Below are 22843 nucleotides of genomic sequence, written 5' to 3'. Positions count from 1 at the left end.
AATGTACCACCCATGCTTTTATGAAACAGGCCCTCTGGTGTCTAGCATCATGCAATGCACATACATCCCAAAGGACATTATCAGTTTTAAGATTTGTAATGTCAGTAAAAACACCCTTAATAATGGAGCCTACACAATGCTAGTTTAATGAAACCCTGCGTAACTACCGCAAGAACTATGCTTTGACAACATAAGCAAATGGAGATAATCCACGCTCAAAATATCTTATTTTATATTTCACTATTTGAAAGCAGACATGGGGCTTGCTGATTTGTCACCCCACATCACAGTGTTGTTTTGTTTTTAATTCAAGTGGTGAAATGTATTAGATTTAACAGAGACAAATCTAAGTATCAGGATAATAGAATAAGTACCGGTAGTCAAAAACCAGAAAGTATGTGCTACATGCTAGCCTCTTATGAAAGTCTCCCATGATTTTGTTCCCAGAAACATTCAACCCACCATAGAATGGCTATTATTATTATTACTATTATTGCTCTCTGTGAGGTTATGTTCCAGCAAGTATCACGTGTTAAATTGATTATGTGGTGTATAATTTGAAAAGAATGCATTCACCATTGGATTTACACAGTCAGTCTAAGAATGAACTCAGCAATTTCTGTCATATAAAACAGCTCCAAACCCCCCTCCCCCTCCACCCAAGTGTTTCGTATTTTAATGAGTCAACTGCAGCTCCACACAACTACTAATTTCAACCCACTTGTCCAAAGGGACAGGCAAAAACATGCAATTTTACAGCAATTATAATCAGAGAAGAATGCTTAGCGGTAATGGTAGGCAGAAAAATTGACAGTCAAGAATTTAAAGCAGCATTTGCTACTTCTCCTGTTTCATATTCAATCATATAAGGCTTTGACAGTCTCCATTAAAATCTAGTTAATGGTAATTCCAGACAATAATGTCATACTGCATAGCAACACTCCAACATAGTGACAGATTTTATGGTCTGCAAGGCCCTGTGCACAGCCCTTTTGAGGGGCCCTATTCCTTTGCCTAAATAAACGTGACTATGCAAAAAATATGGTTGTATGAAGAGTTGATAACAATAACGTTTCTGCCCTCGCACTGTGCTCCCCAATTCTCAGACAACTTGGGAACAATTCCTACTGCGGGCCAGGCAGGAAGAAAAGATGATGATGATAATAATGATGCCTCTGAAATGGGTTCCCCCTCCAAAAAAACAATGATGGAAAATGTGATGATGATCATAATTATGATAATAATAAAGATGATGATAATGCCTTTGTACTTCCTCAATCCAGGAAAAGGTGAAAATGATTATGCTGATGATGCCTCTGGGCTGGGCTCCCCGCCCCCCAAACACCCAGCAACTTGGGAAAAATCAAGGGGGGAAATGGTGGTGGTGGTGATATTGGTCGTTCAGCAATGGAACCTCTCCCCCCCCCCCAAAAAAAAACCCTGGGAACCATCAGGGTAAATGTGGTGGTGGTGATGATGTCTCTGCAACCCACCCACCCCCAATAACACCTTTCATGGGCAGCAAAGCAAAGAGAAGACAAATGAGCAGAGCACTTCTTAGCTCCCCCTTTCTTAAAAAGTCATGCCATGTGCAGCCAAAGCTGAGAAAGTGGAATGGCCTGGGCACTTCCGCCACCCCCAACATTCTCCAAGAACCAAGAGGGTGGCAACTATCCTGCTTCTTCTCTTCTCCCCATCTTTGTCCTGCATCAAAGGAGGACAGGAGTTAACATCATAGCCAACTGGAGTTGGAAATGGGTGGGCCCTTCCACCTCTAGCAAGTGCTAGAAAAAGGATTATACTCTGCTTGTGTTGGGTTGGCAGCCCCCAGCTTGGAAGGTTGCCTGCACGTTATGCTTCGTAACTTCTATTCTAGAAGGGCAATAGGCTTAGGGGTTTTTTGAAATGAAAGTTTAGAATGGCATGGCCACTTCTGGCATGGCCCTTGCTGTAATTATTTAAATCCCACCATTATAAATCTGGCCTTGCCTTCCTTGGACCCCAGGGATACATTGCCTGGTGTCGAAACAACTCACTTTTCACTCACAGCTCTGACTTCACTCATTGACTAAAAACACTGACAGGTGGGAAAAGCCAGTCTGCCTTTTTTAAAAATAAAAATAAAAAAATGCTTAGAAGGGTACCTGCACATTGTGCTTCATGACTTTATTTCTAGAAGGGCTAGAGACTAATTTTTTGAAAAAACAAAACCTCAAAGTCTGATGCCCCTGTTCAGACACACCAAAGGCAGCCTTCATGGTCTCTGGGTTCACACACAAACACACACACACACAGACCCATGGGTTAGCCTCCACTAACTTTAATCAAGGAGTAGGAGAAATGAGGAGTGAAACAATGCAACTAACTAAAATAGTAGAATTCAACAATGGCAACTCATTGTTTGCAGTCATGTTTCAAAGGTATTCTTTCAGTTAGTAATGTATACTAATAACTTGGGGAGCCCTCAGCTTCCAGAGACCCTGATTCTGTGCACAATGTGCATGCTTATAAATCTGTCACTGAACAAAATACACTATATACATGTAAGTGTGGGAATGTCTAGCTAAACATACTCAAACACATACAATCTCATAAACACAGCTGCCACTAGAAAGCTTTCTTCCTCCAAAGCAAAGTTTTAAAATTTTTGTTGATTGGAAAGCCTCCAGTGATGTGGGTGGAATTTTTTCCTGTGGCTTGTTCTTCCATGGAAATTTTTCCCCTGAAACTCTGGCAGTCCTACACTTTATCACCTGGATTTTGCCCATTTGTGGACTTGCATTTCTGCTTGTGGCTTTAATTTTACCACATTCTGTTCAAAATATTTCAGTGTGGTAATCGCTATAGTTCTATCTGAGATGCAAAAGTCCAGCTGCTATCATAATAAAACAGAACTCATTTCGCAGATTTTGGATAACTGAAGAGCCATGGTCCTCTCCCAAATCTTAAATACAGGTTCCCAACGTACATCCAAATTTTGTCTAAGAATTGCACCAGAAGTTTGTTTGTAAAGAGCTGAGAAAAGGACTGCCTTTTAACAGACCTTGAATTTAATGAGAATGGCATGTTAATGAAATGAAGTCCATAATAGCAGTCTACAAAAGCGTTAACACTGCATTTTCAGACTCTGCTCACATTGTGCAAGCATTTTATTTGGGCTTTAGGGTTAAAGTCAAATTAAGTGCAAATCCATAAATACCATTTTCATGGCATAATTACTGATTAGCATAATTATGTTCTAATGTAATTTCCTTAATTTATGTCTTAGCAGATTGGCAGAAAGTTGCTTTCTTCTCGAGCTGCTTAGAATTTGGTTCTTAGATGAGGTCATTGATCTCCAATTAAGCCAACCCCCCACCCTTGTAGCACTAATATTAATGGAGCTCTTCATCATGGAAAGGCCATCTTAGCTTTCTGGTAAAAGGTGGGGAGGAGGTCCTGCAGGGGTTTTCTTCCCTTTCCATCATAAAAACTGTAACAAGTGATTGCTAGACATTAAATGACAGGATAAGACCACAGGGATTTTTTAAAAAGTCCATTAAATGAAAATCTTTCTGATACTGTCAGGTGCGAACTTGAATAAAATATGGGGGGGGGAGTAAACCCCACCCTGCATAATCGATCACATGATACAGTGCATGCACACCATTTGAATGGCAATGCCCATCAACTTTGGGGAGCAGCCCCCTTAAACATTTTATCGGGGGGGGGAGCCTCCTAGGCTCCTAGAGGTTGACTCCTCTGGATACTGTGATGCTACCACACCCATGGATTCAAATGTACATGACTGTTAGAATTTATCACAATGTTGACACGTAAGTCCTGAATATATTTACTTCACTTTCTGTGCTGCTCTTCCCTGCCTCCACACTGATTCTGCTGCTGCTTCCATTGCCAGTGTCCCACCTGTCATCTCATCACAGTTTTCTCAAATGCTTTTCCTGGTGGTAGAGATAGAGTCAGATGTGAGCCCTCTATGCCAACATACTTTTAAACACCAAGCTATAAAGGCTCCATGGCTGACTTACATCCATATTTTTATCTTCAAAGATCATGCTATACAGAGCCTTCAAACACTTCATTCTTGTCTCTGTTCAGAAGCACTTTAAGGCTAAATGGAATGAGAACATAGGACTCCCTTGTGTAAAGGGAAAATGCTACGGCAGTGAGCATGTAGCTCTGCTGGACTGCCCCACTGATAATTTGGGTATAATTATGGCAGCAATAAGTATGTGCCTGGTCAACTGGAGGCAGTTATTATTTCCTCCAGGAAACAGCCAAGTCCTACATTGCAAGTTATTATGACAGAGAAATACAAAATCACTCTGAAACATCAGGGCCGATTCCTCCTGTCCCTTTCCCATGTAATTTACAGTTGCAATCAGTTACTATCAACTTACACACAGCACTTCTTCTCACAAATGCTAAGCCAAACTATGGCTTGGAGTGGATGAGCAAATGTGTGGGCTCCTGGAGAAGAGATCACAGCCACTTTGCTGCTTCCTGGTAGTTTTGCAGCTGTGCTGCACTAAGCCATGGTTTGACTGCATCAATAGGAGTATAGCATCTAGAGCAAGGGAAGTAATAGTGCCACTGTATTCTGCTCTGGTCAGACCTCACCTGGAGTACTGTGTCCAGTTCTGGGCACCACAGTTCAAGAAGGACACTGACAAACTGGAATGTGTCCAGAGGAGGGCAACAAAAATGGTCAAAGGCCTGGAAACGATGCCTTATGAGGAACGGCTAAGGGAGCTGGGCATGTTTAGCCTGGAGAAGAGGAGGTTAAGGGGTGATATGATAGCCATGTTCAAATATATAAAAGGATGTCACATAGAGGAGGGAGAAAGGTTGTTTTCTGCTGCTCCAGAGAAGCGGACACGGAGCAATGGATCCAAACTACAAGAAAGAAGATTCCACCTAAACATTAGGAAGAACTTCCTGACAGTAAGAGCTGTTCGACAGTGGAATTTGCTGCCAAGGAGTGTGGTGGAGTCTCCTCCTTTGGAGGTCTTTAAGCAGAGGCTTGACAACCATATGTCAGGAGTGCTCTGATGGTGTTTCCTGCTTGGCAGGGGGTTGGACTCGATGGCCCTTGTGGTCTATTCCAACTCTATGATTCTATGACTTAGCATATTGCCCAAACATGGGCTTGCGATTAGCTGTCCCATACAAACCACAAACTGTAAGCCCATGGCAAAAGAAGAACAGCTTGGGAGGAGCAAAGGAATCATGATATTCTCTCCATTCACCGACTTCCTCATTTGCACTAAACCATGGTTTGGTTTGGCTTAGTATTAGTGCAAACCAGGCCATTATGTATACATCTGTACAAAAAGCAGTTGCCTGTCAAATGTTAAAATCAGACACATGTCATATCATATTGTGCCCAAATATCAATCTTGTAGATTGATCAGAAAATACTAATGAATAATCTTGTGCAATTTGTTGAGGCTTCTAAAAATATATTTTAATGTAATATGTAATGTATATGAATGGGAACACCCTTCTGGGTTTAGTTCATCCCAGCTCCCCAGCAATATCAATAGATGCATAGATAGATAAGCATGTGACACAACTGTGCTAATGCCCAAACCAGTGGCGTAGCGTGGGGGGTGCAGGGGGGGCCGGCCGCACCGGGCGCAACATCTGGGGGTTAGGGTTAGGGGGCGCAAATCCACGGGTTAGGGGGCGCAAATCCACGGGTTAGGGGGCGCAAATCACTTGCCTTGCCCCGGGTGCTGACAACCCACGCTACGCCACTGGCCCAAACTACCCTTCTTCTACTTGCTTTCCTTGTACAAAGGGGATCTGATAAAAGTTGTGGGTTGACACTATGTTGCTTTTGATGGAAGGATTAGGAATAATCTCAGTGGATCGAGAAGGAGTGGAGGGAACAGGTTCAACAGTTCGCTGCTTCAGAGGGAACCTGAGGACACTTTCTGTCTGTGCAGGATATACACAAAAGTTGCTTGACTACCACCCCTGGGATTTTGAATTCATTTGCACTTTATCAAAGTGGGCATTGAATCAAAGCCTTTTATCCCCCATATGCAAGAGACTACAGTTCCATACTAGTTATGCAGGGATGCAAACATGTGCATGTTGACTTGGAACTAGTCTTACAGTGCCTTTGCTATGAGTATATAAAGCTCCTAATAGCTTGTTGGGACCATTTATTTGTGGGATCACTCTGTGCCCACTTGACTGCATTGATTTGTGGAACTGGTACTGTTCATACTTTTTATATTTCTTGTAAACTGCTTAGAGGTGTTTCTACAATTACACAGTATATAAATTTAGCTAGATTTTTTAAAATGGCATTTGTGTCTTGCAACACTTCATTTCTGAGCCTGTGAATGAGAGGTTGCTCAGCAATGTTGAAAATGTGAGGGGGGTGGGGAACCAAACCAAAACCCAAACAATTGCAAAAGTTATTGCCTTATGATGGGGAATTGGATCAGTTCCTACAACTTTTTGTCTGAGACCCAAGGACAGTTGTGGCTGCTTTGTGATAAGAAAGAATTATTCATGTATTCTGACTGGCAGGCGGATTGCATCCTTTTTATGTAAAACTGCTGAAAAAGATAAAAAGCAAGCAATGCAAATGTTTTAGGAGCTTTGAAGCAAACAATTGATGTTGGACCAACTGTTTTCCCGCTGTAGGGCAGCCTTGTTTGTTTATTAAACTGTGTCTTCAGCAACAAGTGCTCTAAGGATGGGTTACAATTAAAAAAAACCACACCAAAACGATAAAACAGGAGCAGTCAACTGTTTTCAGGTGGAGGGCTGTATTTAGGGTGAAGTCTGCATGCTGGTGGAGGTGGGGCAGCGATTGGTAGATTTTGGTAACATGGAAGTCATTTGGTGATAACATTCAGTGATGATGGGAAATATTCAGCATCAGTGGCAAGGCAACTTGGGAGAAGAGGAGCTAAAGAGAAGACTCCAGTGGGTTACTTGTAGCCCATAGACCATGGGTGTCTCACATGTGGAGTGGGGAAATCCCATGAATAATATAATGCAATACTGAAGTAGTAAATATCTTAAGTTTTTAATCTGCTGGTTTTAGTGCACTGCAATCCTAGACACGCTTGCCTGGCAGCAAGTCCACTAAGAAGACATGTATAGGACTGCACTGTCAGTCACATTAGGAGCATTAAGTATAATTTCAAAAGAAATTATGTCCTAACATGTTATGAAGTGATGATTAAGAAGTCCTAGTCAGAGTATTGATGGTTTGGGATCAGAAAATATTGAGAGAATTTGTACTGGATCTGAATTCTTTTCCCTTGTTTTATTAATAGTTGAACCCTGTTAGTTGTCTCTTCATTACCATGCCCATAACATCCTGATTCTGATTCGATTTAATTTTCACCTTACACCAGAGTTCTTAGACTACTATGTAGCATGGGAAAACAAGGAGACCTCATTGGAAACTGACTGCTGTACAAAATATGAGTTGCTGAAGATATCACATATGACCAATAACTGAAAGTGGATTTTCTGGGTATATCCATGCATGAAGAAATCATTAGCTGAGCCTATGGCTGTGGTTAGTGCACTATAGCCAAAACCAGTTTGCTGCCCACAATTCTCGTGAAAATTCTTCTTAATATTCTTCTTCTCCAAATGTTCAAATATTGTCCAGATACTGATATGTGACAGTTGGTATTTTCACTATATTTGATCAATGACTTCCAGTGGTATTTAGTATTTAGTATCAGCACAGATAGTGAATCAAATCACAGTGGCTTTTAAATTTTCTGCCTACATCAACTCATGCCAATGAAACACTGTGTGTCTGCCAGGTTACATTGAAGTGGATCCTGGGCATGTCCTAGGCTGCACATTGTTTTCAGATGAATTAACTGTGTATTTCCTGACTCAGAATTCACTTTGGGCTGTACATCAGATATCCATGATGGTGGACAAGCTGTTTCATGCACCAATAGGCCTCTAAAGAAACCAGGATTTTCCACAAAATAGTTTGAATGCCACTGTTACATTTATGGGAGAATGCCATCGAACATAACTATGTACAACTGCTAGTTAGTGAATTGAGGAGTTAAGGACCATAGAGTTGTATTTCAAGATAGACTCAGTTATGTCACACCCCCTCTCCTCTGGAGAAAAAGTGAAACTTATTTCCTCTTCCTCTCTCTCTCTCTGCACCATGTAACCAACGAAGTAAGCTTGCTCCCGAACTTACAGCATGTGTTTAGAACGGTATTCTGTATTTTCTACCCAAGAGTATCTTGTCTATATTATACTTGCTGCTACATTGTAGATTGCATGATTGAGACACTGGATCTGTAAGTAAAACATTTTAAACTTACTTAACAGTGTGTGGTCTGCTCATTGCAAAAGGGTAGCTCTGTGCTAGCCCTGTGTTTTGCATCCAGACACCAGCTGATTCTTCTGTTGTTCACCTACACACGTGGGTCCCAGGGATTCATATATTTAAATTCCTAACAACAATATATTTGGTGGTTGACAGTGTTGAATAGTTGACATTCAAAGTATTTGGTAGTTGACATGAAGTGGTATTAGGATTAACTAGCATTTGATTAATAAAATATAGTAATATTTAACAGTTGACAACCTGTGAGATTTCTTATTTGAAGCTTGCCAAAACCAAAATAATCAACAGAAGTCAACAAGTCTACAGCACTGACATATTGAAACATTAACTGGTGAATTTATTTCATAGAAATACAATAATCAGCAGGAGAAACTGAAAGATTTGCAGAATTTAAAAGATTGGTGGATATTTGACTCAGTTCTTATTCTTAGGTGATGTGACTGGTATAAGTGTGGAGAAGATGGATGTGCACTAATGAGTGGGCATGAGACGACTGGGAGAATATCATTGAAAGAGAAGCTTACAAGATGAAGAATAATTATCATAGCCGATTTAAGGCAGCCAGATTTCTCTGCACATCCCAAAATGGAAGATAGTCCCCCGGCAAAAAAATAGGTTAATCAATTTTATATTTCAGAATAATGAAAAGGAGATCCAACATTACATATTTGGTTGTTGTTTTGTGTTGCATTGTGATGTGCTGGTAGTGTAACCGCCCCACCTTAAGTTCTTTTCCTTTCTCTCCTAGCTGACTGCCTATGTCAGGGGAAGCAGAAGGCTGTGCTTGAGTTCAGTGAGCTGGAACAGCATATTGATACACAGAGCAGGAATCTGCTCAAAGAGTGATGCACTTGGCAATAAGCAGCACCTTGAGTTCAGACAGAATGCACATCTGTGCCTCGTTGATAATGTAATAACCTTCATTACATCTTTGGCTGAGAGCACCTGTGCATACCCCTAAGAAGTCAGCCCAGGGCAGCCATTTTGATTGAGGTGATATTAACGGATCTCATTAAAACTGATGGCTATAGTGGTGCCCAGCAGCCCTGCTGCAGAAGGCATCTGCTGACATTTCTGTTATCGGCCTCAATTTCCAGGACTCCATCACTCAGCAATAAAAAGTTTGCTCAATTTTGAAGTAGAGCTGTGATACACTTAAAAAGAAAGAAACTAAGATTATTTGAAATAAATTACTTACTCCTCCTCAGCTTGTCATTCTGATGCTGTCATAAACTCACAACATCATAGGCTTTAGTTATGCAAAACTATGTGATATTTTATAACACACTTAATTTTCAGATGGTGTAAGAGAATGCAATCAGGCTTGCTCTCAGACTACAATCTGGGGCTGATAACTGGCATTTATCCCTCATCACTTGTAGAGGTGAGATGATTGCTCAATGCTCTGCTACAAAAACTAGGGATATATGTTCAGTATTCAAATACATGTGTTGGATAGAGGGGATGGAGAAATATCAGCAGAGGATGCAAGGTCAGGTAAATCTAGACAAAAGAGATCAATAATTTGCTGAAAGCTGGACTGAGGCAGATCTGACCTAGGTAGAACTGCTCAAGGCTCTTAGCCAATAAGATGGCTGAGGATCAGAAAGAAGTTGTAGTGGGGCTCTGGGAAACCCTGATATCTAGGGGAATACTCTTCCAAACTTCATCAGTAAAGGAACTATAAATTATCAAGATTCATTATTAAAATTTATTAGTCATTTCCATAAACATAAATGTGAAAATGAAATGTAGGTCTTCCTAGTACTCAAAATAATGTATTAACCAATGTGAGTGTGTGTGTGTGTGTGTGTGTGTGTGTGTGTGCACGCGCACCCCCCCCCCTTTAGAAGAGATTCTTTCTATGTTGGCTTAGAAATATACAGTATTTAGAACATCTTTTTATGTTTGTAGAATTCATTATAGTGGTACCCCGGGTTAAGTACTTAATTCGTTCCGGAGGTCCGTTCTTAACCTTAAACTGTTCTTAACCTGAAGCACCACTTTAGCTAATGGGGCTCCCTGCTGTTGCCGCGCCACCGGAGCACAATTTCTGTTCTCATCCTGAAGCAAATTACTTAACCCAAGGTACTGTTTCTGGGTTAGCGGAGTCTGTAACCTGAAGCATATCTAACCCTAGGTACCACTGTATTCCAATTCTTGGACATCATAAGATCTGTCGGAAGTTGGAGGAGAATAATAGCTGGGAACACAGTTGTGCATCTACTTAGCCCAGAAATTTTGTTCTTTTATAGTTTTAATATATAGTTGAGCTATATATATTTCCCTTCGTATATGTACTTTCCTAAAAAACACCTAAAAAAAAAATCACAAGCAAAGCTGCATCATGACTAGCTGCCCTCTAGGAGGCAGTATTAATCCTGGATTTCCTGAGTGGCGATGCATTACTAATGTCCAGAAAAACAAGCCAATACACATGCTTTAAAACTTTTGTTTGCATGCATGCTGTCTGGGCCTAAAGACAAAAAGGTGAAGCATCAAGTCAATAATAAAAAGCGTGCAATTATTTCAGATTTATATACCTATTGACAATGTGAGAATATATGCAGTGTCTGTTTTGTAAACAATGGTTTTGGAGTTCCGACATTACAGTTTTTGAGGCTCTTTTGTGTTACTTATTATATTATTATCTAAGTGATGTATCTGGGGAGAAAGGAAAACCTGAGATGTGAAATATTAAAGTTGACTAGATTCGTGATCTGAAAAATACTGTGTTCGATGGACTTTGATGTTTTCACGTAAGCATGCTTTAAAAATACAATCTTACTGTTCTTGGGCTGTGACTGGCGGCCTAGAAAACAAGAGATGCCAAAATTGATTTCTGTCCTTGGTCTGAAATATAGTGTAGGAGACAGAAACTGCTTCTAATAAACAATTCTGCATAAACATTGCCAGTGGAGTCACCTCATTGGATAAGGCCTTTGTCTATTGTGGTTGGTTGGTTGATTGATTAATATGGACTCTGTGAGGTCAGAATCTAGAAGGTCTTGGGGTGATATTTTGCGTGTCCAATGAGCTCAATAGGAGTCATGTAAGAATGTCACCTTTCAGAAGTATTCACAAGGAAGTCAATGGGATTATTTGCCTGGTTATTCACAGCCTTATATTTGTGAATGGCTGACCCCTTATTGTGCCTCATCCTTTGCTTTTAAATTGTGCATTATTGTACTCACAAACAGTGATTGATTTATGCTAATAACATTAAAAAGCAGGATTTTTTTAAAAGTGTACATTCCTATAGGAGTGTCTTTAGATTTTTAACTTTGAATCACCACCTTCTTTTGTGCATAACTATTTGCAGCATGTTTTTGTTTCTATTGATCTTATTGTATGGTCTGGCATTTATCCTCTATATACTGTACTTAGAGCAACAGAAACAAGATCTCAGTTTCAAAGCTATCCAAGAAAATGGAGAGCTGAGAAAATGGATATAACTAATAGATTTTTCACTTTGTTGAAAACCATCATGTTTCACAGATATGAACCACATGCAATACCTTATTTCTTTTACTCATTAGAGCATCCACTGCCCTGTACTGATATTTATTCATTTAAACTTGTAGACAGTCCACTGCATCCTTCTTTACTTTGATAGAAGCAGAAACTAAAGAGTGAAGGGCATCCTCCAGAGGCACTTAAATTGTAAAGAGAAATAGGAGCATTTTTGCTCATGTTTTGCATTTATGCTTTAAGTTTAGTGGTGCGCTGTGTGAATACTTTAGATATACTCACAAATCCTGTACCATTAAACCTACATTTCACTTGGGTTTGAAGGACAAAGCCCCCAACATATCTTAGTAGCTTTGGATTGCACATGGCCATTTCACTTCCATGTATGTATGTACTGCAGACGCACAGTGAGTTCGCTCTGATGTAAATACATAGGGATCCTATGATTGACAGTTGTGAGGATATTCGCTTTATGTGGGTTGTGCTTAAGTGAATCAGATGAGACTGAAGGGGCCTCTGGGTAGGTAGGAGAAGGCAATAAAGAAGCGATGACTTACCTTAACATAGACTCTTATGTTTATGGACATCCTGGATTCTGCAAGTTATTAATCTAAGAAAAATGCACCATTTAAGTTGGCTCTATCCTGTTGATATGCAGCTATGTATCAGGTAAGCCATTTTTAAACTGGGACCCTCCAAAGGTCCATATTTTCCAGGAACAGGCGCGGATTTACAAAAGCCATCCTGGTTTCTGATTTGATGCCAGAATGTCCTGCTTTTCCTTAGGACTTCCTGTTTTCATTGGAGAAATGTTGGGGGGTATGTAAATTGGCTGTATTTTCTAACCACAGCCAATGTAGACTTGAGACACTCACATCCCAATACAAAAATGCCCACAGTTAACACTTTAAAAAACAGGGATTTTGATTGGTTGCCTTGACAATGCTTTGATTTCTCTCTTCTTTTTTAATAAAATGGCTCAGCAGCAAACCTTTGAGGGAGAGCAAAGGATAACCATAGGAAACTAGCATAACTCTTCATTTCCCTATGGAGTCTAGTCATAAAATTGTCTGAAAAGGGAAGAACAGTGAAAACAAATGTAGATTAATAGTTTTCTGTATGCAAGATTTTATGAGCACTCCATGTGCCAGGGCTCCTCAGCTCAGCTGTGCTGTGCATACTGGGAGAGGAGTAAGCAGACCAGCTTGCTTCATGCTCTGTTGATGAATACCAATGAGGCTGCTCAGGACAGAAACAGGCATTACAATCTGTGTTTGTATTATGACAAAGTTAAAGTTGGTGATTTTTGTGTGTGTGCATCTACATATTCAAAACCAGTTCAAATTCAGTGCTGTTGGACAATCATTTCTGAAAAATAGGGACTGAGCAATTGCAAACAACTTTGTTTAGTAATAATAATAATGTTTTTTCATGTTGGACAGAAGCAACAGAAAATATAAATAACTGAAATAACAACAGAAACAATAATAAATAAAATGTTTGTTTATAACTGAGATAACTATGAGGCAAGGCTGTAGCTCCATAGCAGAGCAACTGCTTTGTGTGCAGAAACTCCCAGGTTCAAAAGCCAGCATCTCCAGGTGGTGTTTGGGAATCTGAAACCCTGGACAACTGCTGCCAGTTAGTGTAGACAATATTGAGCTAGATAGACCAAGGGTCTGACTTGGTATAAGGCTGCTTTCTATGTTCCTAAAGTTACGCTGGAACTTTCAAAGCTGCCTTATTCTGATACAAACTATTGAGCTATCAATCCCAGTATTATCTACTATAAATAAAATGGCTCAGCAGCAAACCTTTGAGGGAGAGCAAAGGATACAGTCGATCAGGTATATGATCAGGATTACAGTCGATCAGGTATATGAAGACGAGCAGCAAAGTCAGTCCTCAGGGAATGTGCAGGCGACCTTGGAACGGACAGCTCACGGAAGAACCCCGACCAAACCCAAGAGGAGGCGTGTAGTGGTGATAGGGGATTCCCTACTGAGGGGAACAGAAGCAGTGATCTGTGGGCTTGACAAGATGTCTCGGGAAGTGTGCTGTCTCCCCGGGGCTAAGATCCAAGATGTAACTGAACGACTGCAAGGAATCATAAAACCCACTGACAAATACCCCTTCCTCTTGGTTCATGTGGGAACCAATGACACTGCAAGCAATAGCCTCCAGAAGATCAAAAGAGACTACGAGGCTCTCGGCAGGAAATTGAAGCAACTAAATGCACAAATTGTCATCTCATCTGTCCTCCCAGTTGAACGACGTGGCCCAGGGAGAGAGGGGAAAATAGTGGAAGTGAACAGCTGGCTTCGCAAATGGTGTAAACAGGAACGGTTTGGATTCTTAGATCACGGACTGCAGTTTCTTGAAGATGGACTTCTGGCAAGTGATGGGCTGCATCTCACAACGGTTGGGAGAAATGTTTTTGCAAAAAATCTCAGAAACCTCATCAGGAGGGCTTTAAACTGACTAATGTGGGGGAGGGAGACAGTGCTCCTGAAGGTAGGAGTCTATCAATTAATGAAGATGATCATCCAAATGTCATAGACCAAACGGAGCAAACAGCACGCGGACCTAGTGGTGGGAGGAAAAAATCCTTAAATAAGAGACACGGGGGAATGATTAATGGACTTCAATGTCTGTACACTAATGCGCAAAGCATGGGAAATAAACAAGATGAGCTTGAGCTCTTGGTACAGCAAACTAAATATGACATAATAGGCATCACTGAAACCTGGTGGGATAAGTCCCACGATTGGAATGTAATAATGGGGGGATACAATCTATTTCAGAGAAACAGACCAGACAAGAAAGGAGGAGGAGTGGCGTTATATGTCAGGGATGTGTATACCTGTGAAGAGATCCAAGATTTAGATCCTCAAAGCCAAAGTGAGAGCATTTGGGTCAAAATTAAGGGAGAGAAGAATAACAGAGACCTCATTGTGGGAGTTTACTATAGATCCCCAAGCCAAACGGAGGACATAGATGATGCCTTCCTGGAACAGATGGCCAAGCATGCAAAAGGAAGGGAGATAGTAGTAATGGGGGACTTCAATTACCCAGATATTTGTTGGACGTCAAACTCAGCCAAGAGCATAAGGTCAAACAGATTCCTCACTGGCCTTGCAGACAACTTCATTGTCCAGAAAGTGGGAGAAGCAACAAGAGGAACAGCCATTTTAGATCTGGTCCTAACCAATGTTGATGACCTGGTTAGTGGGGTAGAAGTGGAAGGATCATTAGGCGCGAGTGATCATGCTCTTCTGAAGTTTACTATACAGCGGAAAGGAGTAGCCAAGCATACTAGGACTCAATTTCTTGACTTTAAGAAAGCCGACTTCATAAAACTTAGGGAAGTGCTGGGTGAGATCCCATGGACAACAATACTAAAAGGAAAGGGAGTTCATGATGGCTGGGAGTTTGTTAAGAGGGAGATACTAAAAGCACAACGTCAGGCAATACCAATGAGACGGAAACATGGAAGGTGCCTAAAGAAGCCAGGGTGGCTATCTAAAGAACTTTTAACTGAATTAAGATTTAAAAAGGATGTGTACAAAAAATGGAAAAGGGGGGAAACCACCAAAGAGGAATTCAAACAAATAGCCAGCACGTGTAGACACAACGTCAGAAAAGCTAAAGCACAGAATGAACTCAAGCTTGCTAGAGAGGTTAAAAGCAACAAAAAAGGCTTTTATGGGTATGTTCGTAGCAAAAGGAAGAACAAAGAAACAATGGGGTCAGTCAGAGGAGAAGATGGTGAAATGCAAACAGGGGACACAGAAAGGGCTGAACTACTCAATGCCTTCTTTGCCTCAGTCTTCTCCGATAAAGAAAACAATGCCCGACCTGAAGAATTTGGAGCAAATGATTCAGCAAAGGAAACACAGCCCAGAATAACTAAGGAGATAGTACAAGAATATTTGGCTAGTTTAGATGTATTCAAGTCTCCAGGGCCAGATGAACTGCATCCAAGAGTATTAAAAGAACTGGCAGATGTGATCTCAGAACCACTGGCAGTCATCTTTGAGAATTCCTGGAGAACAGGCGAAGTCCCGGCAGACTGGAGGAGGGCAAATGTTGTCCCTATTTTCAAAAAGGGGAAAAGAGAAGACCCAAATAATTACCGCCCAGTCAGTCTGACATCAATACCAGGGAAGATTCTGGAGCAGATCATTAAGCAAACAGTCTGTGAGCACCTAGAAAGGAATGCTGTGATCACCAATAGTCAGCATGGATTTCTGAAAAATAAGTCATGTCAGACTAACCTGATCTCGTTTTTTGACAGAATTACAAGCCTGGTAGATGAAGGGAACGCAGTGGATGTAGCCTACCTTGATTTCAGCAAGGCATTTGACAAGGTGCCCCATGATATTCTTGTAAAGAAGCTGGTAAAATGCGGTCTTGACTATGCTACCACTCAGTGGATTTGTAACTGGCTGACTGACCGAACCCAAAGGGTGCTCATCAATGGTTCCTCTTCATCCTGGAGAAGAGTGACTAGTGGGGTGCCACAGGGTTCTGTCTTGGGCCCGGTCTTATTCAACATCTTTATCAACGACTTGGATGATGGACTCAAGGGCATCCTGATCAAATTTGCAGATGACACCAAACTGGGAGGGGTGGCTAACACCCCAGAGGACAGGATCACACTTCAAAACGACCTTGACAGATTAGAGAACTGGGCAAAAATAAACAAGATGAATTTTAACAGGGAGAAATGTAAAGTATTGCACTTGAGCAAAACAAATGAGAGGCACAAATACAAGATGGGTGACACCTGGCTTGAGAGCAGTACATGTGAAAAGGATCTAGGAGTCTTGGTTGACCACAAACTTGACATGAGCCAACAGTGTGACGCGGCAGCTAAAAAAGCCAATGCAATTCTGGGCTGCATCAATAGGAGTATAGCATCTAGATCAAGGGAAGTAATAGTGCCACTGTATTCTGCTCTGGTCAGACCACACCTGGAGTACTGTGTCCAGTTCTGGGCACCACAATTCAAGAAGGACACTGACAAACTGGAACGTGTCCAGAGGAGGGCAACCAAAATGGTCAAAGGCCTGGAAACGATGCCTTATGAGGAACGGCTAAGGGAGCTGGGCATGTTTAGCCTGGAGAAGAGGAGGTTAAGGGGTGATATGATAGCCATGTTCAAATATATAAAAGGATGTCACATAGAGGAGGGAGAAAGGTTGTTTTCTGCTGCTCCGGAGAAGCGGACACGGAGCAATGGATCCAAACTACAAGAAAGAAGATTCCACCTAAACATTAGGAAGAACTTCCTGACAGTAAGAGCTGTTCGACAGTGGAATTTGCTGCCAAGGAGTGTGGTGGAGTCTCCTACTTTGGAGGTCTTTAAGCAGAGGCTTGACAACCATATGTCAGGAGTGCTCTGATGGTGTTTCCTGCTTGGCAGGGGGTTGGACTCGATGGCCCTTGTGGTCTCTTCCAACTCTATGATTCTATGATTCTACTATGACCAGTGGCGGACCTTGGGGGCTCAAATTTTGGCGGTGCCCTGTGCAATGCCAAAAATTGCCCCTTGTCTCTTGCCTAACATTCTGCGGCATAATTGTGGCACTCCTGAGGCTCCTCTCCCAGTGTGGCCACACTGCTCATGCTCCCCTAAATTTGCCTCTACTAAGACTGACAGTGGATTTCCAAGCAGTCAGATACCTACTACCACGTTTGTCAAGCAAAGAAGCTGAGACCTACCTCGTGAGTTGTGGTTCCTCCTCACCAGGAAACTGCAGTGGGAAACAAACTTTAATTAAACTGCTACTATAAAAACACCCTACAAGAGCATGCCTCAGAATGGTCCTAATCTGTTCAGGGGTTTCTCCCAAGCCTCTGGAGCAGATCTGGAGGGCGCAGGGGACATGCAGGGAGAGAAGAGGGAGAGGGCACCTGTTGCACAGGGTGAAACCAACATCATCACCCTGTCTCTTTCTCTTCATGTGGATCATGCCCTCCACTAAGCACGCACTTTCACCCCAATCATTACCGAAATCCACATGAAGCTACTCTGACAGTTGGAATAAAACAACAACAAAGGTTGGAAGCCCTCTGATCAATATACAGTATATTTTAAAATAACCATTTTTTATTGTTTAGATACTCTCAGCTCCCCGTCTTGCCCTGAACTCCCATCTCAGGCCTCCAAAACCTGCCAAGAACTGAAAGTGAAACAAAAAATAATTTACTTCTGGAAAATTAATCCACACTTGAATTGAGTGCAGTGCAAGCAGCTAAAAAAGAAAAAGAAAAAACACCCTCATCTAGTATTCAAAAAACCCTGCATGTATAGAACAAGTAACACCCTACTGTTCTCTAATGCAGATGACTCCCCATGAAGCAGAAAAAAAGGTCCAGGATTGAGAAGTGACCAGAATACTCTGTTCTGTCAATGGTCTTTTCATAGAATTCAGCTGCACCCTTATACCCACTTACTTAAGCGAAAGTCCCATTCAACACAATTGGCTTCACACAGAAATAGAAAACAGCAGCATATCTCCAAGGACTTCTGCAATTGGAGGAGGGGAAACAGTGTCATTTTTGTTCCTCCTCCATGCCTGCCCTCCTGTTCCTAACAGCAGCAGTCTGAAAGATGCTGTTGGCTGCAGATCCAAGTGCCTTGAGGATGGGGCTTAGGGGTCTCATTGCAATGGTGACACTGTGATTGACGGCCTGGTGCCCACATAGCTCTCCAGAACTAGCAGCCAACAGCCTCGCCCAGACAAAGTTGCTGGGTAGGTGGCAAGCTTCCTGTTGGAACCTGGTACAGTGGTACCTCGGTTTAAGAACTTAATTCGTTCTGGAGGTCCGTTCTTAACCTGAAACTGTTCTTAACCTGAGGTACCACTTTAGCTAATGGGGCCGCCGTGCCACTGCCGTGCGATTTCTGTTCTCATCCTGAAGCAAAGTTCTTAACCCGAGGTACTATTTTTGGGTTAGCGGAGTCTGTAACCTGAAGCGTCTGTAACCCGAGGTACCACTGTATTCTCTTACGTACTAGGAAAAAGTCTCTAAATGCTCCAGTGTAGTTATGAGACTGGTTTGAGATTACCATACTTGCAGTGGATCAAGGCATGGATCTTTGCCCTGCAGCTGGAATACAACATGCCTATACTGAAGCATGATGCTACAATCCAGCTAAGGAAATTACCCATGTAGCACTTGTTTGCACATGCTGTTTCAAATTCATCAGGTATACTGGCCTGAGCTGCATGTTAGTGCTTTGTACCCCTTCCCAAAAAACATACTGGGCTGTGTGAGAGAGAAAGGAATGGTGTTAAGTTTTTGTCACATAGGAAGCAAGTGGTACAATGGGCTCAAGCCACGTGCTCTTTTATGTGTCACAAATGTTACAGGCTGGCTCTAATGGTTTGGCAAATACTTTGCAAAAAGAGCTGAAATCTAACTAGTTCATACCTCCTATGGCAGCTTCCAAATATGTCACCTGATTATGTGCTTAAAATTAAATTGGTATTTTCCCCATATAAGCATAAAATCTTCTTTTCTGAACAAAAATCTTAAAAGGAAGTTTTGAATGTATAGTCAGCTTACTTGGCCCAAGATACAGTGAGCCACTGATAAGTAGTGTTTACCACTGTGTACCCTGGCATCAGTCTTCTTCCTTTGCAGCTGCTATTTACCAGACAGTATTTGTACTGAATGTTGCTGGCAGGAAACGTGGTCTGCTAATACTGAGAAGGACTGAGAAATTTTCACACTGAGTGCTGCTGCTGACTGCTTAGAAGTATTCAGATCAGGGATAGTTCTACAATAGCTTTGTCCTACAGCAAGTTCAGAAGAAGGGAATAAAGTGGTACCTCGGGTTAAGAACTTAATTCCTTCTGGAGGTCCGTTTTTAACCTGAAACTGTTCTTAACCTGAGGTACCACTTTAGCTAATGGGGCTGCTGCACCGCTGCCGTACAATTTCTGTTCTCATTCTGAAGCAAAGTTTTTAACCTGAGGTACTATTTCTGGGTTAGTGGAGTCTGTAACCTGAAGCATCTGTAACCTGAAGTGTCTGTAATCTGAGGTACCACTGTATACTCAGTGGCCTTTATTGTGCTCATCCTTTAAGTGGGGTGGGTAGGATTTGTCCCTTCTAAATACATTTTTGGATGACTATTTTAGATTTTCTATATTGCTGATTTTATATCTCATTTTACTTTTTTGTTATTTCTACTTGGAAGTCGCTTTGGGAACCTGAGTGCAAAACTGTGAATAATAATAACAACAACAACAACAACAAATATCATTTTTACTGTAAGATAAAAAAATGCAGAAGGTTATATATTTTACTGGATCACCTTCTTCTGGTGTAAAAATACAGTATGTGTGTTTCCAAATTATATGGAATATTTCTTCAGGACTGCAGCCTGGGCTCTCACTCCCAGTTCAGACACAGAGGGTCTGAGCAGATCCACCAGACCAGTGGCACTGGAGGGAATGATGCTGGAAACTGATGCAGGGCCCCCTGCATTATGACTCATCACTGGACCCCAGAATCAGGGACCTCTTGAGCTCGACCATACCTTTAGAGTCTGCACCCTCTGAGGAACTGGTCCCTCCATGCCAGGGACCTACATACCCCATCTCAGCTTGTCAGTGCAGGCAACGAGCCCAGAGAGAATACTCAGAGAGGAGGAGGCCTGTCCCTTTAAGGAGGGCTGTTCTGGACCTGGAGACATAAAAGGCTTCAGTTAAATCACTGACAGAGGAATTTAAAGCTTTTCTTGGTTCTGTAACCACTATCCTACTTTGCTGTCTTGTCCTATGATGTGGAATAGGCTTCTGGTCAAGCATAGGACAATTTCACAAAAAAGTTTTCACATTTTTACACCTATCCAATATTGGTCTCTTGTTTGCTTTGATCACTGCAATAGTTATCTATATTTATCACAGAAAGAGCCAAAGGCTATTGTTTTTGGCCATGAACGTAGCACAATGTTGACACTTACTGTTGGCCTCCTGGTGTGATGATATATACACAATGTACCAAATGCTATATTAAAAGCAAGCCAGTTGTCTAAGACTGGAATCCTGACCCTACTACTGGGAGTAAGGCCTAATGAATTCTCTAGGACTTTTGAGTAAAAATGGCTAGGATTGTGCTCTTTGTTAAGTGTGGGGGATATGTTTAAAGTTTTCTTGTGGGCCAAACTGAGGGATCCATTAGCAAAATATTATTTTGTTAAAGTGGCAGTTTCAAAATATCTAAACTGAAAAGCACTTTTAAAAGAAAAAGGGGCATGCTCATATTTATTATTTTAATTATTGATAGGGTTATCTCCCAGTCTCCCAAATGCATTTCTTCAGGATTTGCCTCATTTCCTTTACCTTCCGAGTAATAATCAGAGCTCTTAGGTGAACCTGAGATGTGCACAATAGGCAAACCTAGGAATGTAGCTTCAGTCACAGGAAGTTAGTTTGTTCCTGCTAGTGATGAATCCCATCAGTAACTGAAGTGATGTATATATTTATTGAGGAGAATTCCTGAAGGGTTGCATGCCATATAGGCTTACCACATCATCAATTTGATGCTTTTTGCCACTAATGTGGGAAGTAGTATGAGGAGGTGGGTGTATAAACACACTGTTTTACAGTGTTTTATATAACATTGATATTGGTGGACACTATTGCCTGTGCCGATTCTATATTTAGTTGGTTTATCAATCCCCATATTTTTGGAAGAGTTACTCTACATGGTGAGCCCTGTGTGTCTTATTCTTAAAGGTAGGATCATAGTACTCAACTATTTCAACAAATGGGAGATTTGCCAAATGTGCTATACTCTAACAAGTATTTGTTGCCAGAACACAAGGCAAAAGGGAGAGCTTCTTTGCAGAGCATCCAATAGTACTCTCAGAGTTACTGCTTTGTTTTTGGAGCTCGAAGAGCAGCATAGTCATGAAACAGCTGAAACAAATGAACAATAAAGGCATTTATTTATTTATTGCATAGAATAGATTCATTCTTCGTTCTGATAGCAGGATTCTAATCTTGGAGCCTGAGTACTTCTTAGCATTGTAGTTTATTTAAAAAGAAATACAGAAAGCAGAATATGGAATACTATAAATCTTTAAGTCTATGGTTGTTCACTATTGTGGAATGCTAATAAAAGTATTTTACACTGCCAATTTGAACTAGCACATAACAATAAAAGGTACTTTGTTTTAAGAACTGTAAGACAAAGAGACAAAAGTGAGGGAGGGAATTCACTTGGGAGTCATGAATGCTAAAAGGGTGTTTTCATTCTCACCTTGAATGTGTCTACATGGAAATAAATCCCACTGAGATTAATGGAACATAGTTTATAGCAAGCAGGCTTTGCACTGCAGCCTTTATAGAGAGATGGTAATCAAATATTACTTATTCAGAATTTGTCATCTTGGAGAAAAAGTATGGCAATATATTTAATTGCACATAGGATCTTTTATAACAATCCTAACATGAGCATGATCACCTTTAGTTCATGTATCAGCCTCCCATATAGCCTTGGACAGAAATATAAATTTGGAAGTGTTTTTTAGTATTAATTATTAAGTTGGCTTTTAATTAATGCTTGCCTTTTCTTTAACATTCATGGTCATTCAGTTTGTGGAGGGTATATAATTCTTATCATATGACAGGGCTATATTCCTGATTAGATACATCTGTAGAGTGACCCTGTTCCTTGTTAAACCCTGCTGTTGACAATAAATGAGAGCCTCTTCTAAATTGGATTTGGACATGCATATTCAAGCACAAAGTGTTTCAGGGAGAATTTTGCCACTCTGTAATATTTTATGCTTCTCTTAGGCTGAAATCCTAAACACATTTACACAGAGAGTAAACCCAATTGAAAAGAGTAGCACTTACTTCCAAGTAAGCATGCATCACATTTTGGTCCTAATTGCCATTATCTATATCACCATCACTGGTAATAATCCTGAATAATAGCTGGAATAAAAGGAATAAGGAAAGAAAAGTAGTAGTATGAAAAGGA

At 41.1% G+C, this 22843-nt stretch overlaps 1 protein-coding gene across 3 annotated transcripts in view; it reads left to right on the top strand.

Moving 5' to 3' along the window:
- The window catches only part of LOC309528039 (SAM and SH3 domain-containing protein 1-like), a 540262-nt gene that overhangs the window by 365415 nt on the left and 152004 nt on the right, over positions 1-22843 (top strand). The gene's annotated exons all lie outside the window — the stretch shown is intronic.

This window comes from Podarcis vaucheri (genome assembly GCF_965113315.1).
Source record: "Podarcis vaucheri genome assembly, chromosome: 3".
Taxonomy (NCBI): domain Eukaryota; kingdom Metazoa; phylum Chordata; class Lepidosauria; order Squamata; family Lacertidae; genus Podarcis; species Podarcis vaucheri.
The sequence above is the reverse complement of the archived record's forward strand: the minus strand, read 5'-3'. Positions and strand labels throughout refer to the sequence as shown.